Source organism: Ammospiza caudacuta, chromosome Z (assembly GCF_027887145.1).
Source record: "Ammospiza caudacuta isolate bAmmCau1 chromosome Z, bAmmCau1.pri, whole genome shotgun sequence".
Classification (NCBI taxonomy): domain Eukaryota; kingdom Metazoa; phylum Chordata; class Aves; order Passeriformes; family Passerellidae; genus Ammospiza; species Ammospiza caudacuta.
This window is the reverse complement of record NC_080632.1, coordinates 51,912,385-51,925,116: the sequence shown is the minus strand read 5'-3', so window position 1 is coordinate 51,925,116 and position 12,732 is coordinate 51,912,385. Positions and strand designations below refer to the sequence as shown.

General features: G+C 37.5%; 1 protein-coding gene across 2 annotated transcripts in view; it reads right to left on the bottom strand.

The window, feature by feature from the left end:
• Positions 1-12,732, bottom strand: part of PLPP1 (phospholipid phosphatase 1) — a 62,514-nt gene that overhangs the window by 15,697 nt on the left and 34,085 nt on the right. The window lies entirely within an intron of this gene.

Sequence of the window (12,732 nt, the reverse complement as noted above, 5' to 3'; positions counted from 1 at the left end):
TCTTAAAAAGAAAAACTTTGACAATGTACTAGCTTCAGATGTTTAAAGTTCAAAACCATTAAGACTACACTGTAGCTAGAGATCCCTTTTCCACTCTTGTACTCAAACACTTAATATTTCTGGGCAAGAGTCCACTATGAAAACCAACATAAACATTGTGAAGAGTCCTGTCCTTCAAACATGTCATCTGAGAATGCAAAGCATGCTGTTCTACAGAAGATACAGAATAAGGAATTATTGACTCCTGTGACAGTGCTTTATCCAATAGCTCTGGGGCTATTCCTCTTGGCCATGAGATGATATTTTCTACAACTATTGAAAGCTGAAGGAATTTAGAAGACTAGTAAATGATAAAAGGAAAAAATACCATTCTTTAAGTTTATTTTGGAATTCCTATACCCTTTTAAATGTGTTCTTGACTACTGTATTTTTTATTTCAGGAATTTATTAGCCTAGGGTACATGAAGAATACCTTGTCCCAGGTTGCATATTACAAACTTTGAACGCATTTCTTATCAGGCATAGATAAGTATGTTGTACATGACTGAAAATATTGTGCTTAGCACATGAAGTATTGCCAGAAATACAACTGGGACAAAGTACTGATCCAACTTGCACATCGTGCAATCCCAGTGAAACTGCTTGGCAATACTGCTATCTCTAGGCTTCTTTAAGAAAAAGACATTTTAAAAAAATCTTAAAATCCTTTCAAAACACTAAGATTGACAATGAAAAATTTCCCAACAATTCATCAGCATATAAATCATCTCTTTTCAAAGCCAGGAGAATGTAATGGCTATCAGACCAGCCAAGCACTTGGCTTCCTTGTGATCCTATTGCAAGTGCTGGTTTGCATGAGCCAGCAATAAAACAGTATAGGCAACTCTCCAAATCCCTACCTTTCACCAGTGAAAGAAAGGCTAACTTATCCCAATAGAATTCACACATCAGATTCCAAAATATCCTTTTCAAAATAGTCTTAGAACAGTATCTGGTGAAATTGAAGTATCATGAAATAGAGTTGGCAAGTGCAGTCTTGATCTGATTGTTTCCGAAACGGCCAATTCTGGCATCAAAATAAAAGTTTTTCAGAGGTCTACGTCTTTCATTCCATCAATACCTACCTCACAGATCTCTTCCTATGTCCAAAATTTGGCTTCATTTTAACAGGAAAAAAGCATAAGCTTTAATTACTTCCACTTGGACAACATATTCCCAAGTTAGAAGAATGCCTTAAGTAGAACCATAAAACCAGTTTCAGGTCTCAGTTGAGGTTTAAAGTATACTCCTAGTTTCCAATGTACATAGTAGAGCTGGACATCACAAAAAGGTCTTAAAAGAAGGTAATTTAAGGACTGTTTTGCTTTCTTGAAACTTAGCTTCATCATGAATTTCACATGGTTTCCAATAAAGACAAAGACAGTAAAGAAGTAAAGACACAGTAGTTCTTAAAAAGGTTGCCATAAGATTGACTACAATTTATCACTATGGTTCATTACTGAACATCTGCATTTTTAAAGAATACCTGGAAAAATAATCAAAGTACAAACAATTCCTACAAGAAGCATATCAGCTGAATGACTTTGTTATTTTAGGCAGGATTTCTAAGCCCAGATAAGCAAGACTAAGAGAGATTGCCTTGGAGGACTTGACACTGACAACCTTCTATTACTTTCCACACACAAAGCCAGCTTAGCCCAGGGAGCAGAGCCAGCCTGACAGGTTATGTTTCTTCAATTAGTAGAAAAATTGAACACAGTACACAGCACATAAAATGACCATTTTTCTTGGACTGTGACTTAGAGGAAAATGCATGTTTTAAGTAGTAAGTTCTGCTTGATATTATTTTGTAAAGTACATTATTTCTTTAGGTAAATATTGACACTGGAACTCAGTAAACAAGCTTGATGTCTTTTTTCATTTAATATTTTCACATGAACGCCTGAATGTGCAGAAACTTTAAGGCAAATGCAGGAATCTGTCAGGGAAATTAACAGCCTTGGGAAACACAATACTAGAAAACAGCTAAACACATTTGGTACAGTGGAGCATTAAATGGTGAGAAATTAAAGTAAATGACAGTAGAAAGAGATATTCCGCAAGAAAGGGCATCCTGTGGTGCTTCAATAGACCTATCAGAGGCTGATAAGGAAATCTTCCCAACATAACTACAGAATTATGAAATGATCTCTTAGAGAAAAACAGAAGGCTCAGCAAAACATTATGGACACTCCCATGTCAAAGCAAATAAATACACCCCACTGGATTAGCCAGCATATCCTTTCCATCTTCACGTTCCCTGGATTCTACCAGTCTGACTCAAAGCTTCCACTGACATTTGTGTTACCCATTCCATGATCTGGAAGGGAATAAATGCCAGAGTGCTGCAGCTCAGCATGCCTGTGTTGAGTAAGCCAATGCTTGTGACAAGCAAGCCACATGCCTGTCAGTGAAATATTTCTAGTATTTCAGTGACATGGTTTTTAAAGTTCTAATTCTACACTTAAACACCACATTCTTTAAAGTCAATTTTCTCTGCATTCAACAATCAACTTGTTCTCCCAAGATTCACCCTTTCTTCATGTGCTGGACTTGCACCACTACAATTTACACGATCAGTGGGAGTGGCTAGTTTTGAGGACTCTGAAATTAATCCCTTTTGTCATTACTGCGAAGAAAAGTTGAAAGAAATACAAAAGCAGTTCATCTACTGAACAACATCAAGAACTACTCAGAAACTCATGTTCCCAATTTCTCCACTTTTTTCCTTGTCTGACAGTAATTATACCCACACTTTAGTACAAAGCCACACATTTCCACATAGGAGAACGCTGCTAGAGTCTTTCCAATTCAGTAATCCTCCTCTGGAAAATTTTATTGACAATTTTTTCAACAGGAGACCTAACATTTACTAGCAAGTATCTTGCACAATTCCATAACCATATCTGGGGTGACGGTGGATCCACTCAGCTCTGCTTTATGCAGCAGCAGACAGTGAGGAAGCTGCCAATGTAATGTAATGACATGTAATACACATGATTTGATACTGTGACCATGTTTTTGCAGACTTTCCACTTTTTTCCTTTTGCAATCTATCACACACAAACAAATTTCCCTGCATATCCTACTGACATAAACCCAATCCAACAGGTTCTAAGAAGAGATAGGTATTTACCTATTTCCAATCACCTTCCTAACCATCAGCCTTTGAAACAAAGGCTGCTGATTGTGCAAGTATAAAGTAAGTTTTCCCCAAGCTCAGAATCAACACGAAGTAGTTTTAATCAGCAGTACAGTACTGCAAGGGTTGTCTTAAGTGCTACATTGACCAGATTCTGAAGCTGGTTAAAAGCATGATTTGTTGGGGGTTTGTTTCTTTACACTCCGGGAATTGAAGAAATTAACTGATGATACATTCAGGTGTGCAGATATTCTGTAAATTTTAATTGAACAAAACTATTACACACTGATGGTACAACCTAACAAAGCAATGACTACCTTAAGTAGCTATTTTGCATCTGACAGCAGAAGTTTATATCAATAGCTACTACCAGGGAAATAAACGTGACTGTAAAATAACCAGTAATAAAAAAAATTTCATATTCTTACTGTTTTTTTCCTTTTAAAATAAGCAGCAGTCAATCTGCACGTGAACTTCCAATTTTTTATTTTTTTTTAAGCAAAGGGGCAAGCAGTTACCAAATCCTGTCATTTATGCCACACAAAAACATGTACATTTTGAGCTTTCAATATTCCAAAGTCCAACAAAATTCCATGCTGCAATTTTCTCATGCACATTGCAAAACTATTACAAAACAAGTTATCTTTCAACAGTTCTGATTTTATCACTCCATTTAACTTAATGGAATAGAACAAAAGGAAAGTTTAGCTTTCCATTACATTTTCAGGTAGCCTCCTCCAATAAGGAAGAAAATAAAAATTATGACTTTGTTTACTTCTCTTTGCAATAATTCCATCTCAGGAAAAGACTAAAAGTGAAAATGGCAGCAAGAGGTACTCAAACCAACATTCTTAAAGACTAGTAATTTGCTCTCACATGCACTAGAACACTCCTATTCCATTTATTGAATCTGCATTACTTACCCACAATACGTTTTTGATTGGCAGCAGTGTTATTTTCCATAAAGGGAATGAAGACAGAAAATTATAATCTCTATTAAATCAGGGATTTATGTGCTATTCCTTCTTAAAGGAACTACTTTGGGTAAGAAGCACTTGACAAGTATGCAGGACACATCCTTCAGCAGACTCCTGTAATCTTCAAAGGGGAAAAGGAAAGGAAGTAGTGGAAGAACAGTTAGGGGGATACCTGTTCCTGCAGTACTATGTGGTTGATACAGTTATACACACCCCAAGTTTTATCTTATGAGACTTTTTCCTCCTGTTACCTTAGATATAAGTTTTGCAAACCAGTGAAATTCTGTGAATGAGAAGATGCATCTACTTGCTTGACTGGCCACAGCTAGCTTCCAAATAATTTTCAGGATGCACTGAACACAGGTACGTATTTTAATTTCAAATTACCTTAAGCATGATAAGCTACTGAAACAGATTTCAAGCCCAGCTTAGTCTGAAAACCATTAAAGGGGAAGGGTTCTAGTTTCAGTCATGAAAATGAATGTTACCTATCAGTACTCAAAAGGTCCAATTCACACTACGGCAAAGGAGATGTAAGCTCAGAAACAAGACCCAGATTGCAGAACTGCATCTCATTTCATTAGAGCACTTTCACTTTCCAGATTCAGTTCTCCCTACCACCAGTCAGTTTCTTTTGCAGGCAGCTCCTTTTGCTCTCAGATCAAGTACAGCCCCATTTCAACATGCACTACCAGCCTAGAATCTTCTAAGGCTTAAATATTTAAAGGCTTTTATTCATTACCACGGCTCATTTTTCCCTCCATGTAAAATTATGCATAGTTGCCCTAAGTTCTTTCTCAAACTTCTCAAATATGATTAATAATTTCACTAGGTCTGCAAGTGTTCCCAAACCAACCACATTATATCTTGAATAGTAACGGCATAAGGGTGAAAGAAGTGCTTAAGGAAAAAGCAGCACTACCTGAACAGTAGTAGTACATGTCTGGACTTCTATGCCTTTCAAACGCCTTGGTATCCAAACTGCTTCAGTTGTTTTCTGCAGGTTTTTTTCTGCATGTACGTTTTCAGAAGGGAAAACTAGTAAATCAGCCTCTGATGAAAACTCCTATACATGGAAATTTCAGTAGTGTAGAGCACTTCACAGTTTGAAAGCTCCACAAAAGAAATAAGCAGTCCTATATATAACATACCAGTATGCCCCTAGACATAGTAAGTCTCTGGCATGTCCAATTTCTGATTCGTGACACTGATGGAAACTGCCAAACGAGAAGTAATCCATTCAGTTATGCTTGAATCATTAAGTGCACTTTGGTTTTCAACGGAGCTTTAAGAAGTTTCAAAGCAGAATATTGGTACATTCTATAAAAGCCAAGTAATTTTAATGCAAAATAATACTTCACTATAGAAATACTCCCCTTACTGACGAGCAGGGAGACAGATAAGGAGAGGGACAGACAGGTCATTTAATAGAGATAGGTTAACTTAATGTTCAGACTCTTGACCTAATTTTAAAAATTCCAGAGCAAACCAGCTGCTATCTAATGAAACAAGGGAAAACAAAAGCATTCATTTAAATAGAAGTAAATAATTCACAAACCTCGGAAGTTTTGCTAAGGTTTTTTGGACTCGTTTTTTGTTTTAACACAGTTACAGTTTTGAAGGGATACACAGAACAGACAACACAAGAGTTTCACAAGTTTGGTTGAACTTCAAACAAAGTTGTATGGGTCAGTTCCATACCAGCTGTCTGGCAGGGGCAGCCTGCTTCTGGAACTCCTCGGTGATTTAACTTCACTCACAGCTCATGCAGGGCTACAAACAGAGAAGGAGGTATGAACAAAGCTGACAAATTCCTGGCACATGATTGGTAAAGGGCACTACCTTGGCAATTGTGTTGAAATAAATTATCAATGTCAAAACAGTCAGCTCTAATTTCCTGAAAACTTCCTTTGAAGATTACATTTTGAATTTGCAATGGCAGACTACACACAGCTTGCTTTGAGCACAGTCAGCATAGGAGCAATACATCAACTGAAGCAGGGAACTATTTTTTCTTTTAGACATCTGAGTTGTAATATGAATCTGTATATTAGTAACACAATTATAATTATGAACCTTGACAGCTGCATTATCCGTTACCACAAACGGAAAACTGACAGACTGAAATTAGAGAGCTACAAATATCCAAAGTTAAGTTTAACTTAAAACACATACACATCCTTGCTAGCTGCGCAAGTGTGCTTTTGGGGGGACAACAAAGCTCGGACTGCACAGGGTGTCTGAAGAAGCAGCCTTCTACAATATGGTGTAATATTTACCCCTTCAGGTTCAAAGGTTTAATTTCTATGCATGTGCTTAGTAAGCTGACAAATAATCTAGGAAGGGAAGTTTACTGGACAGATCCCTTGATCTGCTTTGGCATAAGGTTTTCAGTGTTGCTCCCAGCCCAGAACTCTGAACTTTTAGGTCTCACTGCAACATCCATACTCAGCAAAAGAAGCGAAAAAAAATATTATCTAACAAAAAGTAATATCTAACAGAAAGTAATCTGGAAGTTAGCTATTGCATTAATGTGACAAACACACACTCCTCAGCTAAAATGTAGTACATACTGCTTTCAAGAAAAATTTGAAGTAAATTTGGAAAGCCTAAGCAGGTAGAGGACTGGAGGACAATTATATATAGGGGAAAAAATATTGCACTGCACAAGAATTTGTACTGAGGAGAATTAGTTTGACCATTGTTAAAGCAACAAGACACAACAAACTGCACTGCAAACTGCAACCAAATTTAACATTTTTAGAAGAGAAGGCCACTATCAACCTGTGTGAATATGCTGGCATTCAGTTCACTTTCTAAATATTCATACCATGCTCTGTTCTTTCTTCATATTCACCTGTCCCATTAAGGGAAAATGTGGATTTTTGAGAACAATAATGATTTTGTTCTAACTTCATTCTAAAGCTCTGAAATATTAAAGCATGTTCTCCGAATTGATTAACATGACTCAAACTTCAGCTACAAAAGGCCTCAACAACAAATTCCTTACAATACATACTAGAGAAGATAATTACAGCAACCACTTTAAGTAGATCCACTGTCAGTATTCATTTGCAGATCACCCACAGTATTGCCATGTGTTCAGGAACAGAGGTTAAGCAAAATAGAGTATGTGTGTACACAAGCTCTGCATGCACACACTCTTAAGTGCTCAGTTAGAAACTTGCCATCATACCTAGAATTATTTGTTTAAAGGGCTAGTCTTTCAAAGGACTGTTTAGACATATTTTCATATCCTTCTAGAAAAGATCTGGACTTCCCACTCCCAGCTGTGCAGAGTATTGACTAAGGAAGAATGTGTTATGCTTATAGCCTCCCATCTGCTACTGTTCTGTGTCTAAGAGAGGACACTCAAGCACTTTACACTCCCGGAATAAAAAGTCTGCTTGGTTTACATGATGAGTGTAGAACTCTGATAAGTAGGGGATCCACTTTCTCCATCTTAATGGGCATAGAATAACTGGGGGGGTGAGATGTTTGCTACGTGCATCTTCTTGCCCTAATGAATACTGCCCTCTCCACTTTCAGAAACGGAAACCTGAACTGTCTCCTTGTACAACACTGAAACGCATTCTTATGGAAGTAGTATATCAATATATCAGTTCCAAAATGTGACATGAGTTTTGGAAGTGCGTTCCTGAAGACTAAGTTTTATTATATTTTTTAAAAACCCCAAAAACTGGACCCAGCAATTACCCCGGTTTGAAATTCAATCCAGATTTTTCAGCTGCTTTCTGAAAGGACAATAAAATTCCATCACAGGGGGACAACCAGCATTTGTAAGATCCATATCTTATATATGAATGTAACAATACCTCAACAGTAGATTTTTTAAGAGACGGGAGGCCTCCAAATCTACACCTTAAATGAGAGGTCAATAAATAAACCTCAGAGTAAAAGTCAGTGAACTGAAGATTTCCAGAAATTAAACCATATGTTGACCCTTCTCCTTTTAGTTCACCATAACAAACAGCTAGAGAGGCATAAAAACAAAATGCAAATTCATTAAAGAAGGTCAGCAATTAGAAAGATCTTTTCCAGCCTCCCAGGTCCTCGTGCTTAGTAGCAATGCTCAGTGAGGAAAGGTAGTATCCAGCCACAGAGGATCTTACAAAGATTAGTAAAAATCCAGACAAGCCCATGAGTCCATGAGACACACATCCAGTGGTGCTGAGCAAGGCAGATGATGCCATGATGAGGCTGTTGAGATACCTCTAAAAAGCCATGCAAAGGAGCCAGCGTGTCCTTCCCATGGTTAAAAAATGGATGAGTACTCACAGGGCTTTGTGAAAATTCCACATAAATGAAACATTTAACCCATTCTTGCCAATCACTGTAACAACATCTCCAGAGTCTTCAAGATGATGTGGACATTATAATAATGGGGGGAAGGTAACTCAAAAGATATACTCAAAAGGGTAGAAAATGATCTTTTAGGAGAAACGAGAGAAGCCAGCACATTTATTTTCTGGAATAACTTAATCCTCTTTATGATGATATTTTACATAGTTTTTTTTAAAAAATAGATTTCACCATCATTGGTATAAAAATACTTATCTCACATTAATCCAAAACTATGAAGAATACACCTTTATAATCCAATACTCAGGTATCTGAATTGATTCCTAAACTTGAAACCCATTGAGTGGATTTGTCCCAGTTAGCCTGTTCCAGAGACTTACATACCCATTACAGCACAAAAGAAAAACAGGAAGAGGAGGAAGAAGGGGAACACATAAAAAATAAAAGCATTTTGCTTTCAAGGGTTGTCAAATCAACACAGCATTAGCAAATTTGTGTTTCTCATTCCTTACTGAATACAGACATTGTAAACTTGGTTTTTTTCCTACATTCTTACTGCAGGAAATTATTTTAAAATGAGAAAATTAAACGAAGTACACTCTAAAGCTTAGAAGTTCTAGGGAGGCATCATTTGCATGAGCACTAACTAGTACATTATTACACCCTGGTATATTATCATCCCTGTGAAATTATTCAGCAGACATTGATTAAGAGTACAGCATACTGCATAGCCAATACTTATTTTTAACATTTTGTGGATAAAATGTAAGTTTAAATAGCATCAGACTCGATGCACCTGACCTTTACACAAGGCTTTAAAATTCACATTGTACGGCCAAGTTTATAAAATTATATATATACACACTCACCAAAGTGACAGCACAATCCTAAATTAAGTTCTAAAAATAATGTAAGCTCTATACAGTACCTTCTACCTTGTTTGAAAAATAAATAAGACTAACTCAAATATTCTTTGAATCACACACAACTTGTCAATACCAAGAGCTTGGTTTGGGGGTTCCTTCATAGATTTTGTAGAGTTTTTGTTCAGTTTTGATTCTTTCTTTGCTGGGAAGGCTTAGGGAGCTTTGTTTGATTTTGTTTTAGTTTTTATTTCTTCTAAAAAGAACTTAATAAAACTGAAGACAAACACCTATCATCATTACTCAGTTCTCAATCACCTCAAAAAAAAAAATCAACAGAACCTTTATTTAAATCTTTAAATGTAATTTTTTTGAGATTAAATTTTACAACCAAGAGGAAATACTCATTCTTTGCTTAAGATGACAACTTACACTGACCTTTACCAGGTTCAGGTCCATCTAGTCAAGTGTGTTTCCTGGATTTCAGATCCTGCTTTCTGGGGATTACAAATGCTTATCTACACAAAGGCAACCAATGTTGAATTAGCAATTCCTGATTGCCAAAATGAATTGGGAGCCACCACTTAACATTGCCACACCATGGTTCAGTACATCCCAATGACAGAGTCAGAAGGCACACTATCACTGTCTTGAAATCTTGAAGCAGGATACATTTCAGCTTAACTGAACAAATATCTAATAAAGTTGGCTCTTTTCCCCCTCTTCCAGATGCTAAAAAATAAGTATATTCCATACTAATCAAGTGTTACACACTAGAGGAAAAGAGCAGCTCTTGATGGTGTCCTTTGTTACTCTATGAGACTCTCAAACCTCACTGTTCACACACTCATTTCAGACAACCAGCAACTACAGCCAAGTACACTCACCAGAGGAATACTGAAATACCAATTCAGAGCTGCTGCAGAACACATGTGGTTTCTCCTCAGTCTTTTGGATGCGGGAAAGCTAACAAACAGGACATGTGGCAATCTGCCATGGACTGGTTAGAGCAGACAGGTTTGGGAAATACGCCTTAGCTAACAAGAACCAAGGGAGTAACCATCCTGTGTCCTAGCTACCTACTGCTCCTTGAGAAATTTCGGTATTTTGCCAATCCACCCAAGGCTAGGCCAAAGTATGCAGTGGAAAGCCAGAAGAAAAGGAAGAGGAGCAAAAATGAAAGCTGCAAAAGCCAAAGAGATTAGAGATTAGTAAACACTGTTCACTCACAGCACCACTTTATCAGGGCTATAGCCTGGCACACCTACCTATTTTACTGAGGCCTGCTTTGCCTATTTGAAAGGGGAAACAGCCAACTGACTAGTCATTATCTTTACAGGTGCTAAGGAAAGTATCCTAAAGGCAATTCAGCACCACTAAAGTATATACCAGTGCACTAAAAGTGACATGCTAATTGCAAGCACCACTGACAACAGAACACCATGACTTTGATCTCCCTTCATTTGTAGACACTAAAACTTGTGCTTCCACATCTAATTTAATTTTCTGTAACTAAAACAAGCCAGGTCAGATGTCTTTATTGAGTAACTGCTCTGAATATTTATTTAGAAGGAAAACTACATGGCTCCACACAAAACCAGCTGACAGCAAACCTAGCAACATCTCCATAAAAGCTTGAGATGGCACTTGAGTACAAGTCATTCACCTCAGGAAAGTGCCATTCAATAGCACATTGCAAGCTTCTGTGCCTAGCTTAAATTAAATGACAAACACTGCCTGAGGAATGGATTGCCTTAGAAAGAGGCACAGAAAAAAAGGGCATGTTAATATTTAACTAGAATTTTTTTTTACATAACCAGTGATTGTCATGCCTACTTTAGAGATCTTCAAGTGCTACAAACTTGGATGTATATGTGCCCACTCTCACATGCATCTTTCAACAAATATGACTCAGATTTACTAAGCACACCATTGTGTTTGTGATCCTCTGATTACTGCTGCTGGCTCAGCAAAACAAAGTGCATACCTACTATAAAAGTTGTCAAGGAGAGCCTAAGGTATTTAAACCTGAAAAGGACTGGATTGCCTTCAGCATGATGTATAGCAAACCAGATGCTTCAGTCTACAAAAACTGTTTTATTAACCTCAGGTTAGAAAAGTGAAACGGTTATAAATAACTAAGTAGTTGTTAGCTTTTGCTGTTCTGTATTGGCTTTTGCAAATTATTATTAACGATTTTGATATAGTACCGTTTGTAATCACATTTAACTGCTTTTGATATGGTATAGTCTTTTTCACTCTACAATCAAGCACGAATCTTTTAAAACATGCAAATATAACCTCAAGTTTTACTACTACAGAGGAATAATAGGTTCAATTTAGAATATATGATCTTACATGCAACACTATGACTGTCCTGTTCTCATTCTTCCCTTACATTTCTACCAGCCTATTTAATCTATGCAAACAAAAAGTAGATGGTACTAGGTGCGCCACAAAAAATTTTGTCAATTGATATAGAAATTAATCTCTGGGTTACAGCTTGAGAGACAACTGACCTCTTTCAGCTTCCTGTAAAAAACTCCCTGCAATCCACCTCTCTCCTCTTAGCGGGCTATTAACTGAAAGGTTAATGCCCTTGGGCACTTGGCCTCTGTGTGGGCACAGGGCCCAAGACCATCAGAAACCCTGGAAGATTTACTGGATCACTGCATCCAGGTCATACACCTCTACAGCATAATATCCCACCTTAAGCTATCCTACCCTTCTTTAACCACTTGCTACCTTCTTGTTTGCATCTTCCTGTGCGTGCAAAAGCCTCACCTGACAGCAGAAGCCCCAAAGGCAAGCACACGCTCAAGTGAGCACTTCAGGGCAAGCTCTGATCAAACAGCAGAGCCCTCTCACATCAACTCTACAGGGGAAACAGTACCAACAGAAAAGGAGAACATGACAGTAGCTAGAAATACAAACCTAATAGCTGATCAGTCAAGAAATGACAAAAAAATCTTGCTTCCAATATAGAAGTCTGAGATGTCAAAAAACAGGGAAGAATATGAGGTAAGCAATCACTATGCCATTGCTCCCCCATTCTATTCTCATATACAAAAAAACTATTTTTTTGTTTAAGCATAAGATAACACTTGTTTTTCCAGCATCCCCAAAATGCAGAAAGACTATTTCAGGACCATTTCAGTCATCACAAGCAAAAGCAATTCAAATTTTGTCCACACTCCTCTTTACAGTCAAGAAGCACTTTTAGAGTCTTGAAGAAGTTAAACTGAATACTTGGAGCTGGCTGGCTGGCTCTGTGGGACATAGCAGCTTCTCTAAGAAGCCACCCCTGTATCCCCTGCCACACGTAGCCAGTGTACTATTCTACTGCCTATCCATGCACTTGTTCCTCTACCACCAAAGCCATTCACAT